The sequence below is a fragment of the Halichoeres trimaculatus genome, unplaced genomic scaffold (genome assembly GCF_033239565.1).
Source record: "Halichoeres trimaculatus isolate MK-OKI-2021-1 unplaced genomic scaffold, fHalTri1.1 fHalTri1_scaffold_19, whole genome shotgun sequence".
NCBI classification, from domain to species: Eukaryota; Metazoa; Chordata; class Actinopteri; order Labriformes; family Labridae; genus Halichoeres; species Halichoeres trimaculatus.
In genome coordinates, this window is record NW_027437197.1 from 10,108,135 (window position 1) to 10,124,771 (window position 16,637).

Here is a 16,637-nt window from a genome sequence, read left to right on the forward strand (position 1 = left end):
AAGAGTAGCTTTTTGAAACCCTGACCTTTATTTGACATAAGTTTTGAAGACCTAAAAGCTCCAAAAAGTTTTGAAACTAGCCACAAAAAAGCTAGTGAAGTGTAATTTGTTGGATTTTTTGTCAACATCTGTATTGTTTCATTCATTTAGTTGTGTTTTGAAAGGTAGGTGTTGTTGATGCAAGTTGCAAATCCAACATGAAATCTGAGAAACACATAACACCAGGAAATTGTAAGGCAGCAGTAGACCAGCAACCCTTCATTTCAAGTCTGTCCAAATAACTGCTTTTTGTGAGCTTTTTTGAAGAGAAGTGGCTTTTGAGGGAGCTATAAAAGTGATAGCTTCTGGTTTTGAAAAGTATCCACAAATCTCAGCAAAAAGGGACTACCTCTTTTTTTTTTTTTTTTTTGATTTTCTGTGAAGCTCCTGAAAAAGAGTCTTAGCCTGTCAGGAGACAAAGCAGACCCTGGTAGTGAACATACTGTGATCAGGTGCATTTGCCTCCAAGGACCACAGTCCGGCTCTCACAGTTTGTCCGACAGCTTGTCTGGCTGAAGCAATCTGTAGCAATTCCAAATGTTTTTTTCACCTTTCAGTAGGGATACGGATCAAAACATGGACCTGAGAAACAATAACATTTGAGTTTATCTATTATGCTACCAAGTCTCTTGGATTATATGATGTAAAAATAATGGTCCTACAAAGTTTCAGAACAATATCGAGCATGAAATCAAGCTTGGCCAACAGTGCATCAGCTCTTCCTGCAACCACAACCTGGCTCCTCTTTTTACGCTGTGTCTGATTTCATCAGTGTCATATGTTTCACCACTGATGCCTGCTTTTTTATTTCTATACCAAGGGATTTTGCTGCTGCTGCTCTCTCTGCCTCAGCTTTTCATGCACATGAAAGAGAGAGGAGGTGTGCTCTCCCTGCTTCAGGCTTTAGCGTTCCACATGGGCACATGGAAGGGTAGGGAACTCCCAGGACAGAGCCATACCACCAAATATAGCTCACTGGATTTGAATTATAAATTATTTTTACAAGAGTAGATCTAAATGAACTAAAATATTGAATCAGACACATTTACAGACAAACTGACCAGCTGATCACTTCTGTAAGCCTCAGTGTGCTGTAAATACAAAAGCAGCTTCATCCTTTTAACCTCTGTGTCAACGTACACCTCATATTAACTTTTCAAAACCAGCACACAGCAAATTAATGACAGAATGAGTCACATTTTAACACCACATGCCCTCTGAAAAAAAGCAAGTCATCCACATCAGCCACGTGTGTGATTGCAACATAACATTGGCCAAAGTGTACAATTTCCCTTTTTTTCACTAGATAAAAACTATAAGATCTAATCTTTTTTTTTGATCAGACACACAGATTTTTGTCTGTGGAAAAAATCCAAAACAGGACAAAAAAAAATCCAACAGCTATAAATGCGGACTAATCAGGATGTCCTGTTCTGGCAGTTTTCAACATCAATAAAGGACAAAAAAAACAGATGAACCACCGACTAGATGCAGATTATTTTTCCATCAAAAAACGTGGAAATATTCCAACTTTTCATCTTTGCTCAAAATATCAGGAACATTAACTTTGGGGCAAAAACATGCAAAGGATCCGCAGCTTACAGCAATCATCTGATTCATCCCAGCAGGTGAATGATCATGCTCCACACCACTGCTAAAGGATTTCCATCCAGAAATCCATCTTCAGGTAACTTCAGGCCAGAGTCTGTCTGCACATGTGCCAGCCGAATGTGCTGAGACACTGAACCCTCTGAACCTGTTGCAAGTTATTTGCATCAAACCCACAGCGCCTCTTCCAAGGGTCATAACTTGGGCAGTCTGAACACGAGATGTCAGGCTGAGGAGAGGCTGAACACATATTGCATATTGTCTTTAGAGTAATAGCTCTGAATACCAGTGGGGGAAAGCTTTATAAATCTGATGAAAATCAATTTTAAATGTGGACGTCTTGGTTGCATACTCATGATTAGAGGCGACCAAGTAATCACATCATTAATGCAGGATGAGCACACAGCTCCTTAACCTCTTTAACCTAGAGAATGTGGAAATTCTTGTATTTTCTGATTACCTTATCATATTCACAGCACATTTGGGATAAATTGTAATGATGAAGATATATTGAAATATATGCCAAATGTCACACACAAAAAATAAGGTCATATACCACATCTTGAAGTATACAGACAGGCTTGAGTGTAACCAAATCTGAGGAGTATCACCACTTTTTGTCATTGAAACGTTGAAAAATATACAGCGCTGACTTAAAAATGTGACATGTATTGAATTCAAAATACCATATCTGATACCAACGCTGAGGTCCCACCCCAGAGGTCAGGTATGTTTCACTGTACAACCCTTGGACCACAAACTTGATGCTTCATCCAAAGATTTTCTAGACATGAGATCTCCCAAGACCTGACATGATCCAATGTGGCTTAAGAAGGTAAACAAACATCGGGGGCAATCAGCGTCGTCAGTAGTCCGTCCTGGCATTTCTTCTATCATGTAGCACCAAAAATAAAAAAAAATGAGGAAAAGTATATGGGTCAATAACATCACAAGCTTGTCTTCTTTTCTGTTTCACTCTCTTCTCTAGGTACGTTGTTATAAGTTCATGTTTGCTGCAATGCTCATTAGCTGTAACATCCGGTTGGTAGATCAACTCCCTGGAATCATAAATATTACACAGTCTGAATATTTAGATTATATTCCAGAACAGAAAGGCAGCCTGGAGCAGAAACTAGTCGTATTGACACCACAAACTTGAGGATAGTATGGACAAATTATCACGAAATGCACAGCGAGCCCTTATCAGGTCACACACCCCTGATCCCACGGGTGGCAAGCTGCAAAATAATGGTCAACAGATGGACCAAGAAACTGGGTTAGAGCAACTATGCCTTCCACAACACTTTTTTAAAAATAATAATATAAATGCATATTGCATATCGAGTCCCTATCATGCAAGCCTACTCATTACCACATAGTTCAAATACAAACTGATAACAACTGCTGTAGCACCATTCCTCATGCAACTGTGTGACAGACATGCAGATACATTAAGACTAATGAGGGTACCTTAAGGACACCACTATCTACTCTGCCAAAAGAGGTAAACAAGAAGCGTCACAGGATGTAAATCAGCTCTTTGTGAGGTGCAATTTCAGTTGCACCTTCACAGCTAACACACAGAAAGACCTGTTATAATAGATATTAAGTTCATCCCATAACATATCCAGCAAAGCTGTCATAATCAACGAGACATGACATTTGATCCCAATGACACGCTGGAAATCTGAAAATGTTCATTCTGATCGAATGTTAAGAAAAGAAAGATGATGAAAACTGGAAAATTGTTTACAGGATAAGCAATTACACCACACCACAGGGAGTTGACATCAACTATATGTCAATTTATACCAAGTTCTCACTCAGTTCTTGTGTTCACAAAATGAGCCCTGCAAAATAATAACATATATTTTTTAATCAAAAAGCAGTTATTTTTATTGCTGTTGTTTTGCAGGTATTGCCTTGCCAATATTGCCATGGTTCAAATTTAAGACGAGGAATACCTTCCAGCTGTGTCTGTTACATTGAAAAATGAACTAAAAATTGTTGCGCCTGGAGACGACTGACAACAGTCTTATTTCATTCACACCATTTAATTTTTGCCGCAAGCACAAGACACTCCAATCCAGTGGCAACCAGGGCTGTTAAAACTGAATAATGACTTTCATATAATTTACATGCCCTTTTATTTAACTCTGCTGGAAATCAGATATCCATGACCACCTTCTCTTAGTCCTGGCTGCCTACAAGGAATATGAAAAACTGCTGTCCTGAATTGCAATTTGTAGAAGCCTCGGGGCTAATTCGTGATGATTTTCACAGCATACACTATGAGGCACTTGGAGAGCAGCTATTCAATTACTGCCACCAGGAGCTGGAAAGCATCCAGAGCTTGTTCAGTGGATGTTGCGTCATCGACCTGCTAAAAGGCAGACCAGAGATTTAACATGTACATTTTGAGAAACAATGTTTATTGCTGACTTCAACAAGTCTTGAAGAAACTGCTATTTCTCAACTCTGGGGAATGGTGATTCCTCAGCCATGAAATGAGAACTGTGAGACAGAAAACAGAAGTACTACACAGTGAGATTAATGTAATGAGTGTTTTCATTATAAAGTTATTAATATTTCACATAATAAGATGGGAATCAAAGCCATACTCAAGAGGAATCCAGAGTATGAATTATTATGTGAGGGGAGTGGTAGATAAGTTAAAAAGCATTTAATAGACCCCTCTTCATTTTGAAGTGTCACTCCTTTTCTCCTGGCAGGCAAAACGCTGAAGTGATGCTCTCGAACATACCCATACATTTTCCATGCGGAGGTTGAACATAGTAAATTTGATCATTAATTAATTTAACTCAGAAATCACCAAGATCCTCTTCCCTAAATGACCAATGCCAGCGAATGTCTGAAGTTTTAAAATCAACTTCAGCTAGACATGCTTTCCTGTTTACAAGCGGTGAAATACAGAAGAGGAATCTACATCCTACATCGTTGACCACTGCAAAATGAAGTGACAGCACCAGTCTTTGCAAGGAACAGACAGAGAAACCGAAAAGCGGTTTCGACAGAAGAAGCGTGTTTTCATTTCAAAAGTTTCAATCCCAGTAATGTTTGACCAAAACACAGAGGCAAACTCGAGACGTTAGCTTAGAGTCCACCTTGCACAGACTTGCGCAACAAAGTTTCCCATTTGGTCAAGAGTCTTTTCAAAACGCGCACAAAAATGCAGCATATTCAGCAAGTGAACACAACATGAAACATGTGCCGAGCAATCCCCAGCTACGTCAACTACGTCTAATGACGGCAGACAACATATCACACGGGCTAATGTGTTCACCACAACACGAATCGATGTTTCCAGCAGTCGACGAAGTCGACTTCAAACTCCGCACAACTGAGTCGAAATCTCAGTTCTCACATTTAGAGAGCAAACGTATCAGATCGCAGTTACTCACACAGGAGGAAGAAGTCCGAACAGTCCCGTAGTAAAAAAAAATAAAGCCCACGGTCCTCGGAGCAACACAGACAGTGCTCCACATCCAGCAGTCTCTCTCCCTCTCCTCCTACTCCTCCTGAGCTCCGCCGCTACAGCTGCTGGAGAAGTTTGCTGACGTCAACAAGCTCTCGGTCTCAGCCGGCACAGCTCCGTGGTCACAACTTGAATAATACATGGAAGAGGAGGGGAGAGACGCGACCGGAAAGAATCAGGGTGGCAGGGGCTACACTGGGGGCTATACCCTTTCAATACAACGGGTATATTCATAAACTGGAAACACACACATACACACACACACACACAAAGAAAACTAATTCAGATGTGGAGACAGAGCAAATAGACGAGGCAGTGCAATCTGGAATATGAAACACGCACCAAAAGGGGCTCGATCTCAGGAAACTGATACTTTTTTACTATGCAGAAGAGCTATGAAGCTAAAGATTTTTAGTTTATTTTATTTTTTTAAGAGAAAAAGAAAACAGAGAAAATGTGGGGGGGGAAATGTATTTCAATAAGATAAATAAATATTTAAAAATAAAAACATAAAGAAATACTAAATTACAAAAATACAGTTGACTCAAAATTCTGCAAAAGCTAACACAAAAACGCAAACATGCTTCAAAAGTAAAAAAAAAAAAAAAAAAAAAAAAAAAGCTCCATTTAGCTCTATTTTTTATTTATCTGCAATGCAAGATAGGATCACAATTCTGGGACCCTTGTGTTGTTACAGCTAGGGTTGGGGTTAGAGTCAAAATTAAACCCAAGAAGTGGTTTAAATGTGTGCTTCTGTATTAAAAATGTGGTACTTGTCAACCACAAAGCGTTGCTGCCACAACTGCTTAGAGTTTTTATATTGCACAAATCAACTCAGAATTATGGTTATTAGAATTATTACTTTTAGTAAACAATATACCACAGGTCATTAGTTTGATGTAACCTACCTGATAGTGTTGTGTTGTGTTTTCAAAGCCCTATAGTTTTCACCCCAAGTGTATTAAGTTCACTGACTTACTTGTTGATAGTATGTCAGATAGGCCTGAGCTTTGTTTGTATTTCAACACATCCAGGGACTCTTCTAGAGGAGAAACTGCAACAGACAGATGTAAATCCCTAGACAAACTCAAGCGCTTTAAATGGCTTGAATAAAGTAAGTCATAAACTGGCCTAAGTGTAATGGTGCCTCATTTGCATCTGGCACACCTGTCAGCGGGACCAAGCACAACACTTTGCTCATTTAGCAAGAGCATATTAATTTTAACTGCTGTGTCTAAAGAGTGGAGCATATTGATACACTTTCATATACTTTATCTACTTTCTAGGTTATTTTCTTTTTCCTTTACAAACTTTGACAAGTCCCCACATGAACAGAGTGGAATAACTTGCATATTATGGAAATAATAAATCTCCCAGGGCATTCTCCAGAGCATTGTCTCAGGGGGGTTCAGAAGTTGAAAATTAGTGTTTTAGTGTATTTATTTGTTACGCCCTACTAATGCTATTTGGTTACAAGCCTTCATAATGACAATAATCCCAAGGTTCAGGCCTTGCGGAAATCGAAAAGAGCAGCTTTCTGCAAGGATCAGTGACACATCACATGAAATATAAATCCATCTCCTCGGGATTCAAAACAGAATAATTTACCAAATAAAATGCAAATAGGTCAGTCCCTCTACCCCTGATGACAGACAGATTGGCTCTGCACTTCAAAATGTAGGCTCTTGTTAAAGCATTTACAAGGAAATTACGATGATTTCATGGCAGCCGAAGTCTGTCTTCGATATTTCACAGAGGATTACAGAGTCTGGTCTCAAAGGAGCTGGCACATAGTCACATTTAAATGACTTCTCCTCAACTCCAGACTGCTTGTAAGTATCATTATCACAGGAGCATCTCCCGAGTTGCTGTCAGAGTATTTACAGTTTCGCCCCCTCTGACCAACTTCAGACAGTCTCTTCTGATGACTTTGCAGATAAAGTATGTGTCTTGGCTTCTAGATTTCCCAAAACTGTTTCCCTTACAGCTGATCAAAGTGTCCACACTGATAAATATCTTGAATGTCTTATTTTACAGGCCACTTTGACTCCTCACTTACTCATTTTGTGAAAAACTTTTCCTGATAAGACCAAAGTTTTCCTTTATCTTTTCACCAGTCATTTCCTATAGAGTTCACATTTACATAAAAAGCATCTGTTTCTCTGAACTTGATTGTTGCATGTTTTTACAAGCCATGGGAACATTTTTTCCAAGGATATTGGTCTGGGTGGGTTCAAGCAACATAATTGCTGTATATTAAAGGTCGAGCCAGCTGATATCCTGAACGTCTTTTGTGGTCAACAACTATGTCAGGTTTTAATTTTGTTTTCTTAAACCACAGAAATCCATTTAGATCCAGTAATCCTGCTGAATTAACTACTTATTAGAACTCTGAATATGATGCAGAGAATAGTCCCCAAGAAATGAACTATTTGTCTATTTTTGAAGAATGTTCCCTTAAAATCCAGTGAAAATTAAATATTGCATGAAATAAACAGAATGAAAATGTTTCAGTCTTCTTTGTAAAATTAAATGTTTCACCATTTTATCATTCACAATGAAGAAAAAAAAGAAAAAAGAAAGAAAAGAAAAAGGCTGACTTTTCCTTTGTATTTACATTTATCAAAATACCAAATATGCATATGCAAAAAAAGGATTCCATCTCAAGATTGTAACTTGTTTTTATCACCAATGTAAAAATCTTAAAACTGATTGGTGGACTTACCAAAGACCAGAGCCACAAACTACAGAAAGTGAAAATTGTTGGTAGGTAGACTTATGATCAAGTTCGTTCCATGTTTGTGGCTGGCTCCACTCATGCAATATTGTGCTACAGATTTCTACTGTGGAAAAACCTTGGCTGCTCATTTACAGGGCGAAACCAGAAAAAAACAACATCACCCACTTTCTCCCAATTTACCGTCCCTTTCGTCAGCAAGCTTCCCGGTTTCACAGTGTTGGGTACAGAAAAAAAAAAGTGCTTTTTAAAAAGAGCGCTCTGCATAAGAGATGCCATCTCCTCTATAATATATGTCAAAGCCTCCTGATTCCAACTGCATGCTGAATCCCACCAGTAGATTGTTTCTGACATGTTTGGTGTGCAGTAAGCAGCGTGGCTATTTTCAGGCAAATATTAAAAAAAAAAAAACACACTCTCCCTCCAGTCTGCACATTACTTCTTGAAGAGACGGAGATGAAAGGGGATTTTTCTATTGCACTGAAGATCCAACTTGGTGCAGCCGCAGCCAGTTTGAGCCACCTTTACTTTTCATTATCTGCAGCCCTATTCACAATCCTTAACGGGGGTGTCTTTTTAAAAATTACTCATCACCAACAACTCTGATCCATCCATTTTCATCTGCCGGGATGAGGCAGCACATTAGGAGAAGAGAAAAAGGCTGATCTCAGTATCCATCATTGTTGCAGCTCATCAGCACAGCAGTTGCGAGAGATCACCGTCCGAATGATTAATGTATAATGTGCACAAGCAGAGGATTACCACGCTTTCATTTCAGTGCTCCTTAAACTAGATAATACGACATGGATAGTCTGTTTTTATAATAGGTGTTTTGGAGAAAATGAGAGCCATATAATTCCCTGTATCTACCCACACTAATAGCTGCTTGAAACTTCAATAGAAAAGCACAACAATTCAAGTTTTAAGGCTTTAATGCTTCCTATTACACTGCTTCTTTTTCTGCCAGTTTTGTGGAGTTTGTACTTTTTAGTTTCACATATTTATTTGGGTTGCCTGAATCTTTGACGTGTTTGCCTTTTCGAAGGGTACACTTTTGAGTTCAAAGTACTTTTTCTGAAGGGTTTGAACAACCTTAAAGTGTTTCTTTGAGTGAAATCTTGACTTTGTACACTAGAGACTCACAAACAGCATATAATTATATGTGCCAGAAGTTTTTGAAATTCACAGGCACAAAGTGCTGATTATCCTCCTCTAAGGTGCATTGTGCCACAGGTTCGCAACATTGACTCAACTCCTCCAATGAAGCCATCCTGTGATCTGCTGCTGCAATAATGGGAAGTGAAATCTATACCACTGCATTGTGTGCTCACAATTTTTTTTTCCAAAGTAGAGCACAGTGCTCTGTACATCTTCGCTTTTGAAGGAATGAGTGTATTGATGTCACACACAAAAAAAGCCATGAGAGAGTGGTGCTTTTCCAGGTCGTACCTACTCTCTCTGGTTTACTGGCAAAAAAAAAAAGTTTGCTATGTCTTCACATCAATAACTCTGTACTTAATTTTCTGTTTCTTTCTTTCACTTTGTTTTTCAGGATCCAGAGTGTGAGGCTAAATCTAACACTGATATCAAACTGGGTTTTAAACTTGCTGCGCATTTCAATCTTAACAGGCACAGCATGGTCATTGTTAAAATATGTCTGTGAATATAAATGGTATTGCTGCACAAATGTGATCTCATCAGGACCAGAATTTCCATCATGCTGCTTTTCCAAAGATACCTGTACTGTCTGGAGAGGGCTGGAAGCGAGGTCTCACACTGAGTTGTAAATTAGCTGATAGGAGTTATTAAAATAGGATATGATCCTCCTTATGGACGAAAAGACTTTTACAGAGCTGCTTTACTCTTCTTGCTCAGCCTTGTGGCAAGAGTCTAATAGCTTCACTGGGTGAAGAAAAGCCCTCTCATGAATCATTAAAGAATGGAGAGTTGCAACCCATTGACAGCGGCAAAATAGAGTTCTGAGGATATTTGATGGAAACAGGACTCTCTGGCAGATTTAAAAACACCGTAAACTCTGTTCAGCCAGCAGGCCCCTTAAAGACGTTCAGTCTGAGTTTCAGTGGGTGAACTTTTAGCTCTGACACAACTATAAAGCAGAGGAGAGTCATCATCATTATCAGCTATTTTCAGTTCTCTTTTCCTCTGATGGTTCAACTGAATCTAACTGCAATCACATTGTGCAAGGGACCATGTCGAGAAATCAAATCATCTTAATCAGACAGCATGACAAAGCTGTCAAAGTATGCTGTGACACAACTTTTTGCTATAAACAACAGATTATTGTAACACATTCTGTATATGGCTTGGATACAGAGACAGAGTCAATATCCTCTACTTCTCTGAAAGTTTTAATAAGAGGGCGAGACAATTTGGATTTCAGGGGAAACTATTTTGAACCGATAAGATTAAAGAGAAAATAATTCAATGGAAAGTCAGTAGTATGAGAATAAATTCCTGATTTTAGGCTTTGGTTGGCCTTTATGAGATGGACTTAGATTTTAAAACAGCTCTTTAATCTCCTGATATTCAGACCTCATTAGGGTAAATTCCTATTCTTTTTTTAAAACTTTTTTTTCCACATAAATCTGTTTTTCTCGCTTGATAACTTTTTCTCCCTTTAAGTTTAAAACTTTATTTTCTCAATAAAGTGACTAAATTAGCTTTTTTTTTCTCATTTATTCTGGCTCCATGTTATTCTTCCTCTCATCCCCTCATTTTTTTTCTAATTTCTCTGCCTCCTTCAACTGAATTCTTGCAAAGTTATGATTAAGTTCTCCTAAAAAGTTCTGCCACTTTCACAATATTTTGGCTATATTTTTCTAAATGAACAAATATCCCCTCTCATTTGAAATTTTATGACTTTGTACTCATAATATAACAAGTTTTTTGTTATTTTTATTTTACAAGTTGTTTGATAAAGTCCTGATTCTGATACCAAGGGGTTACCGGATTAACTGTACCTTTTTGGGAGTCCCCCAGGTTCTGGTGCTTGATCCTCACTTGTTTCATTCTCTCACTCCACAGAACTATTTTCCATAGTCTTAATTTTCACTACTCTTCTCCACTTACTCCATACCATCTGTCTCTACAGGCTCATCATATTGTGAGTTCCTTTGACAGCAACCACTCTTTTGAAAAGCTTGTCAATCAAATCACAAAAGCTACCTTTCCCTCCCAAAAAACTGACAGCTGCAACATCTTTTGGAGAATGGTCTAAAGTCATCCATGAATGCCACTATATTCAGACTTCTGCTGCTCAAAACTCCTGCTTTTGTAGTACTTCTAATACTTTGTTAGTATTAGTTAGAATACTATTAGTAGTAGTTTGAAGTTTTATGTTTGTCTCCTGAGAAGTTTTAAGTTGTTGGGATGACTGCACAGTAATGGGTCGTGTTGTGGTAACTGTTCCTGTGTTCCTGTCTGGTGGGGAAATTTCCTGGTTGTGGTTACAAAGAAACCAAGCAGATTGTTCATGAAAAACAGGAAGGAAACTGGAAGGAGCACTCCCTGCACAGATTTTGAGTTTCTGCAACCCAGACATCTTTCTTTTCTTCCATATAACAGGAGTCATCATCTGAAAGCCGCTAGAGGGCTGTATCCCTCGAATGTAAAACTTTCATCATCTTGGACAATATGATGAATCTACTGCTGTCATTCTTTTGGAGGACAGCTTTGTGCTGCAGCCGGTGCCACTTCAGTCGTAAAAACCCATTGCTAAAACTGGAAGATTATAGTAATAAACTGAAACTGTCAGTTCAAGGGAAGGTTAAGACTTTTAAGATTTGTTATTACAGTAATGTTTAGGATATTGGGCTTTTATTATTTCCTTTGTAAAGTGACAGTTGCTGCACTGGTTACACAGAAAGGTTTGGATTCTCTATCTCATGACATAAAACTGAGGTTTACTGAGGAGAGTTTCAAGAACGCCTGAACTACAAATGCACTTAAAAGGCATTTTCCAGCTCACCCTTGCCATTTTCCTCTTCTGGTTATTGTCAAAACTCTTAAGAATAACAGTTCACTCCAGTGAGGTATATTAGATAATAGGCATTGAGGAATATGAAATATTGACAGATGAAAACATTTCATAGTAACAGTTTAAATTAACACTTGTCAGATACTGTCAGTCTTTCTGATAGTTTGGAGGAAAGTGTGTTTGCACTACATCACCCAGCTGGTTGACTTGTTCCTCATGGGAACAATGAAAGTAACAGTTGTGGTGGCTGTGACTGAGTGTGATTACTGTTGTGTTAGATTTCTGAAAGGGGTCCAGGTGTTTTCAAAGGTTGCACACAAACTGAGTTGCGGTTGTTTTTTCTCTCTCTTTGTTATCATTTTTATTACATTAACAAATCTATACATTTCTTTCTGGATCTTGGAGGGCTAGAGCAGTGGTGTGGGGATTTTTTTTTTTTACTTTGAGGAAGCCAAGTCAGACAAAGCCTCAAATCTATATGTTTTTTAGGGTGTGGGTACATAAAGACTATGGTGCCGCTTGTATATCGCTATTTCATGTAATGGAACGACCAGAGAGCTCTCATTTTACTGACACACTTGTTATGTAACCGGCACTTCGAACACCGACACACGCCCTTTCACTCTGCCACCCTCAGTCATTCATTTCCACATGTGCATTGCCCACTGCACGTAGCTCAAATATCTTACTAATTTACTCAACCACCCACTCAAATGCACAACCGGCTACTTCATGCACACTGCCAATGTGCTAATCTCCGTGTTTTCATTCAGTGCCTTGATGATGATACTGTGATTTGATTGGTTTGAGGCCTAAGACAGGGTGGCTTCCCTTGACACAGTCTTGGCTAATCACAGGTGAGCAGTGTCAAGGCCGCAGCCTCATCTGATTGGTTTATCTTTTTGTTTTTTTCTCTCAAAGGGACGCCAACAAGGCTTGGCCTCCTTGCGGACAACAGTGTGCAATACTGTATTTTCACCACCATTATTCGCCAAAAAAACATTAAGGAGAGTGCTGTTTTAAACATCATAAAATGTTCAATAAGGAGAGGAGAGACATAAGGAAGAGATGACAGTGAAGAAACAGAAGAATTATTGAAACTGTTAAAAGGAGTGTTTTCATTAAATCACAGCTACAGTCCGAAAAAGAGAGGAAGCATAGCTTCCCTTGGCCTCTGGGTGAAAACGTCAATGGGCTGGAGCCAATCCTAGCTGTCATTGAATGAGAGGTATTGTACTACCTGGACCAAAGGCATGTCTACCAGAGAGGTTGATGCCCTGCCTCCACTGAAAATCTAATTGGCCACCCCAATATTCAAAACTTGTTAAAGGAAGAAGTCATGTTATAATCATATTTTCTAAAAGGCTGTGAGTTGTTTTCCAACTTTCCCCTTTAGCTGATTCCATCACATAGCATAATGATTTAGTCAGATTTCATCTCATCAGTCTCACCAGTCTGAGATTTTTCGATTCTGACTTCACATATTTGATTAAGTTAGAAATATTCACGCTCAAATAAAAAAAATGAACTGGCTTCTGCATATTTCTATTGACACATCTCATAAATAAATAGTCATTTCTTCCCCCCAAGCAGCAGCTCTAAAACACATTTAAACTGGAAAAGTGATTTGACAAGCCATTCAGAACGGAGCACGAAAGCTTTGAGTGTGAATGCAGCCTCAGGCAACTCAGACCCAGAGGGCAGATACAAGTAAATCAAATCTCCATTACTGAGCTGAAGAGTCCATGTGCTGCAGATGTTATTACCCTCATTATTGTGCTCCGTTGAGGGATACAAAAAAGGGATGAGATGGGGCCTCAGAACCTTAGTTTCCATCTGAGTTAATAGCTGAAGACAATGTTCTAGATGTTGGAAAGTGAAAATTATCATTGTTAGGGCAAAGGTGAACAACTCTGTAGGCTTTAATTAAAAAATCATAACTTAAGGTCCCAACACTCTTATTCCGTTTTAACACTGCCTCTTTAACTCTTTGTTATAGGGTTTCAAACACTCTGACGTCTTTTCTTTGTTTGAAGCTGTTTTATTCTCCAAATTTAGTCACATTTTACAGCTTTTCCAGTTCAGATGTGCTTTGTTACCTTTAGATGTCCACATAAATGAGTCGTCATTACCCATCTAACACCAGTCATAAATCACATTAGAAGCCATGTCTCCCAGAGACCAATTCAGAACATCCATCCATTTAACTCGAATTGACTCCCTTTAAAGACATTGCCAATTTGTGTTCTTGTTATCGGCAGCCTCCAGGCTGGAGAATTCCCTCAGCAAAGAATACCCATTCTCCATCAGTCAGCAAGATAATCCAGGGAATGAAAGCCTGCATGCTAGAAGTAACAATATCTCCAATATGCAATATGTTTCAAGCCAAGATTATGTGGCCGAATGGAAAACAGATTAGGTCCCTACCTGTAATGTGGATGTATGGTGCTCTAAAGTCAAGAGGAAACAAGAGGAGCATGAAAAAAAAATGTTAAACCAGAGCACTAGCTGTGGGACTTACGAGCCCATTTTCATCACATAAAGGTATAAAAGGCATTATGTGGACTGTATATTATCACATAAAGGTTTTATAGTTTCAGAGAATTTGGGCATAGACTTTCACTCTGAGATTGCCCTGTGTCTCAGATACTCCATAGAAAGTACAAGAGCAATTATAAAAAGTTTTTGCCTCTAAATTTGGCTCCAAACTGTCACTGGATGCAGTATGACTGCAGTTTCCTGGAACCCATTTCTCTCTTTTGTTATGACATTATGATAATCGGATGTTCTCCAAATTGTGTTCTGATTTCAGCCGTTTTGGCGACTGCGCCCGCTGAATCAGGTGTTCTGGCGAGTGATGCACCTCTGCGAAGAGCTGCCTTCAGTAGAGAAGGATTAGAGCTGAGGATTAGAGGAGCTCACTGTCATTTTGTTTCAGTGCATGTACCAGGTTCTGTTCCTGATCCCTACACCAACAGCCTGGAGTTGTTGCAGCTCTGTTTGGCCACTGGGGGCTTTTTAAGAGAAGAACTGAAGCATCCAGCTGTGACTGTGACCTTAAAGAGAAGGTTATGTTTGTAGAGACCTTTAAGCAAAAATGATCCTCTGGAGAAATGTGGTAAAATGAGCTAATTGCTGGGGACTGGAATTAAAAAGGGAAATAGTGGCTATGTGAAGTGTTTCAAATGGTGTGAAGTAGAGTCACAAACACTTCAGTGGTGGAAAAACACGTCTTTGGCCAATGAAAAAAAGAAAGACATGAAACCCACACCAATTGAACTCAAATAAAACCCAGTTTTCTTTAGAAATGAATATCATGGTAAAATTTTTCCCTCTCTTTTTTTAGCACAAGACTTCTCCAATCAAGCCAAAGAATTCAGGAAAGATTTCCCTCACATTGCATCATTCAAAGCCTCATCTGCAGTTTTTCCCATAGCGTTATTATACACGTCATCTCTGTATACTGACTGACTTACTGAATGTCAAAAGGGTTATGATCATAGACTGTAAGAAAAGTTAGGTTTCTACAAAAACTGCTCCCCCTGATGGCTGGCTGCAGTATAGGTCAAAAAAATCCAGCCCTCCAGTCATTCCAGATGGGCTGTGGTCAAACTCTAAAAAGTTAAAACACCTTGTTGAAATGTTTCTCAGGTCCGATTGTTGTGGTGATTTGAAGATATCATTTGGCTGCCTTGTATTCAAGTCCTCTTTTTTCTGAAAAGTTTTGTTTTCATTAGTTATAAGAGGTTATAAACAAGGCTTTCTGTCACGTTTAACGATGATTGACAGCTGAAGTTCTTGTGTATTTTTTTTTTTCATTTTGGAGTTCTAAAATATGTCGAGATGGAGAGTCAAGAAGTGATTAGACTCTCGAAAGAAAACAATAATTATCATATTTGTCACACAACTCCACTCAGATTCTCCCAGAATCCCTCACAATCTTTACTGCGCAGACTCTGGCTGCACAACAGCTAACAATGGCTGCCCTTGGGGTATTTTGGCTTCAAAACCGTACAATGGTAAATGCCGAGGGCACACTGTCCACTTTATCTTTTTTCACAGATTATGGTAATCCAGACTTGACCTACCCACCCTCAAATGCAATGAGTCAAACAAAGTGCATATAGCCATTCCCATACACTTGGACACTCTCTGCCCATGTGTCCATTGAAACAGTAGAAAGTCAGTTTTCATTCAATTTTATGAGGTTTTAATGAAATAAAATAGTCAAACCGTGTCCATAGGGTACATGCAACCCAGAAACAATGTACCCTGAGAGGCTGGGCGACAGGGTGTGTTTTTACCCTTTCCTAAGCCACATCTTAACCAAGAAAAGTGTCTTCTTCTTCTTTCTATCTCTACTTCCCTTGTCAGGTGTTCTTGTTTCCAAATTTGGCTCCTAGTCAAAGGAACCATCATGTCATGCTGCATATTAAAAGAAAGGATACGTATACAGGAGAGGCTCTCCTCTCGCTGCCAGCTGCCAAACAAACCTCTGCAAACCCAGCAGGGTAGATGACGGAATCCAAACCTGTCAGAGCTTTTCATATCCCATTCAGTTTTATTGTTTGGACACCATGCACACAAAAGGCTCAGTGGATCAATTTTAAAAGTGTAACTGCAACATGCTCACATATTTTGCCCTTGTCAAGTAAATTTTACCATGAGGTGGGAGTCAGTTTGTCATCAAGATAAACTTCATGTTTAAATCATTTGTAATAAACTTCCAACTTGCTTAGTGAAACCTGACCTGCTGTAAT

At 39.0% G+C, this 16,637-nt stretch overlaps 1 protein-coding gene across 1 annotated transcript in view; it reads right to left on the reverse strand.

Moving 5' to 3' along the window:
- The window catches only part of gulp1a (GULP PTB domain containing engulfment adaptor 1a), a 92,373-nt gene extending 87,106 nt beyond the window's left edge, over positions 1-5,267 (reverse strand). Inside the window, exon 1 of the mRNA XM_074695542.1 lies at positions 5,070-5,267. The gene's annotated coding sequence lies outside the window, so the exon portion shown is untranslated. The remainder of the gene's footprint in view (positions 1-5,069) is intronic.
- Positions 5,268-16,637: the final 11,370 nt, after the last annotated feature.